The following is a 3,568-nucleotide window of genomic DNA, read 5'->3' on the forward strand; positions in this document are numbered from 1 at the left end:
ACAGTCTATGAGAATACTGTTACGCTATCAGGATGGACCACATGCCTGCAGCTCTGTTTCCTTTCAGTAGGTACACGATTTTACAGTCTGGAAGTCCGGCTGTATTTTTGAACTTTTTTCAGTCATTCAATTAAGTAACGATAAGGTAAACTGGTGGAAGAGGTCTGGGGAACTGAGGGGAGTTTTTATAAGTACGGGAGTTCTGTAAATAAATCATTCTAGTCTGTGTGCAGAATTTTGCATGTCACAGGAAACAAAATGTACCTATATTCTCTCTCTATATAGTTGTACATATAACTGAAAGTTATTATTCTGAATAGCTGAATGCCCTGCAGTTGATCAAACATAAATGCCTTCTGTATTATTTGACTGGAAAGTATAATGTGTATTATGCAACTAGAAAGTATAATGTTGTGCTTTTGTTAATTTTTTCCACCACTTATTCCTTTTTGATTCCATAGTAATACTCATACCACGAAATTTTATTTTTCCTTAGTATGGATGCCTCAGTAAAGGCTCTTTTGAGACTGATGTGAATACAACATTTTTAAAAAACGCAGCATTAAGGAAAATAAATACAGTGATATATATTTATATGCATTTTTTATATTTTGTATATATAGGTATTAAAATGAATCTCACACAAAGGGGAAATTTTAAATCTTTCAGGTACAACAGAACATGCTGTTACTGTTGTTATTATCTCCAGATAGAAATAACATTTTAAAATGTAGGGCATTTTTTGTACACTGGGAGCATTCCTTTAAGATACTGAAAAAGATTCCTTTAAGATACTGCTTTTCATAACAGGCAGTATCCACTTTTTCCCCTGCTTTGGCCTTATGCCTAGTTATACTTTCTTCTGACAGGGAATATCCTGAGATGCAAAGGTCAGAGCCAAATCTCCTAGTTCAGGAGAGTATGAACAAAACATGTTCTTGCACAGATACCCTTGCAAACTTTAATATTTTTAGCTTCTTAAAACCAGGAATTTCCTTACTGTCAAAGAAGGCTTGGTTTTGAGCTTCAGGCTTGCTACAGAATGGACTTAAAAAGTGAAAATTAGATGCAGAACACCTAATGTTACCAATTACAGAACAGGCAAGTCCTTTCCTTTTACTGTAAGTTTTTATTGAATGTGGATCTTCAGACTTATGGGTAACTATTTGGAGTAGGAAAAATGTATATGCAATATATGTATAGCTTTATTTTCAACATTAAATAAAAAGATCTATGGCAAACTGAACACCTTTTCACTGATGAGTTATATTTTCAAGTTTTCATGCACTCATTGCTCACTTCACCACAACTATAAAATATCTAATGTTACATTTTATTATTGTCTCATTAGATTGTGAGCAGCATCAGGTCCTGTTCCTAAAGATCCCTCTAGTAAACCTCACTATCTCTGTGGAAGCTCCACAAAATGGATTCATGCCAATGTAAGAGGCTTGTTTTATTCCTACAGCACCATTTCTTCCCACAGAAAGACCACTAATACTAACACACATGTAAAGGCAGGAAAGCCTGTTGCTTTACACTATGAAGATTTTTCACAGCAGCTTCTGAGCAAGACAGAATATTCACTTCCAAGATTATTACAAGATCAATTTTTAATAGAGTTTGAGTCCTGGGCACTTAATGAGGAAGAAAGGGTGATAACTGAGTATCTCAGAAACAAAAACTCTAGGACGAATTTTGAAACCAGAAAGGGATATGAGAAGGTACAATGAGGAAATGCATGGAGTCAGCCATGAACCAAATTACTCTGAAACATACTGATATCTCATTGACCTCTCTTAGCCAGGCAAGTAGTTATGATGGTGAAAAACAAACGCACTAAATGGCTCTTGTGGTGACACTCCTTTTGTATCAAGCCTCATGGTCAACCAAGAAAAAAAGAGGAAAACAATATCAAGCAAAGCCTGACAACTCTTACTGTGGTTTACCAGCAGTGAACAGCATGGCCTTGACAGGAAGAAAAGGGGCAAATTCTGAGAGTGGCAAAGAACTTTCACAGAACCAGGGGGTGAGTATGTGGCTATAATAATAACAAAAAGTACTGCAGTTGTCACTTCTTTCTGTATTCCTTGGTGGTTAGTAAAGAAATCTTAGATACGCATTAAAATTAATGTCCTTCTACAGATGTTATCACATTAATATCACATTAAAGAGAAAGCATGAAAAGAACTGTGGAATTCTTTTGCAATATCATTACAACATCAGCACTGCTGAGGTCACACCTGGAGTCCTGTGTCCAATTCTGGGCTCCTCAGTAGAAGAAAGACATGGACGTACTGGAGAGAGTTCAACAAAGGACCGTGAAGTTGGTGAAGGCACTGGAGCATCTCTCCTATGAAGAAAAGCTGAGAGAGCTGGGACCCCTCAGCCTGGAGAAGAGAAAGTTCCCATCTGAAGGGAGGGTACAAAGAAGAGGGAGTGAGGCTCTCCTCAGTGGTGCCCTGTGACAGGACCAGAAACAACGTGCACAAACTGAAACGCAGGTGGTGCCCTCTGAACATCAGGAAACACTTTTTTATGATGAGGGTGACACAGCACTGGCACAGGTTGCCCAGGGAAGTTGTGGAGTCTGCATCCTTGGAGATACTCAAAACCCGCCTGGACATCGTTCTGGGCAGCTGGCTGTAGGTGGCCCTGCTTGAGCAGGGAGGTTGGACTAGATATCCTCCAAAGGTGCCTGCAACCTCAACCATTCTGTGATTATGCGACATGCAACTTACAAAACATCTAAATTTTCAGAAACATGTTTTTAAAGAAAATTGGCAATTTTTATATTAGGCAGTCTGCCTTAGTGGAGTAACAGGACAGACTACTCTGTGCAAAAAATCTGTCCTTTCACCATAGAAAGCTCATAGAAGCATCAGTTGGGATGCTTAAAGCTTGAACTACAGAGAACAAAGGTAATTTTGTTGCTGAATTAGAACTTCCACGTATAGATTTAGTGCACTTTAATTTCTGCTCTGTGCTTCCCTGGTTTTGGCACCTCAAGGGATCCCGGAGACCAGATGAGCTCTCTTAATCGTGCAGAGTCATCGTGCCATCTAGTGGTTGAACAGGTATCGAGACATTCAGAGCAATTAGCGATAAATCAGTTTAAGAGTATCATTAGAATCAACCACAGTGAAATTTTCAGGGTGTGCATACTGCTGTAATCTCCTGAAACCCATACAGAATTACTTGTAAACAACAGCTCAGAATCTGGCATTGAGAGTACAGTGCTGGCTCTCTTATAATAACATATTTTGAAGGAACTGAAGTGTCTCCTTGCCATATAACTCCAGTCATAAAGAGTTGTATGTCCCCAGTTATAAAATCTTATCTCTGGATACTTCATATCTGAAAAGTATATGCTGCATTGCTGGCAATAAAGAAATAACAAAGAGACAGGAATAAGCATCGACATTACTGACACTCATGTCAGTGATGAAGCTCCTGGTAACTTCCAAGGTATGAAAACCAGCTCCTGCCCATATGAAGTAGGATAACTGCAGACAGCACTTAGAATATACTGCCCTCCCCACACATGCATTTAATATACACCAGCCCT

This window comes from Nyctibius grandis, chromosome 2 (genome assembly GCF_013368605.1).
Source record: "Nyctibius grandis isolate bNycGra1 chromosome 2, bNycGra1.pri, whole genome shotgun sequence".
Taxonomy (NCBI): Eukaryota; Metazoa; Chordata; class Aves; order Nyctibiiformes; family Nyctibiidae; genus Nyctibius; species Nyctibius grandis.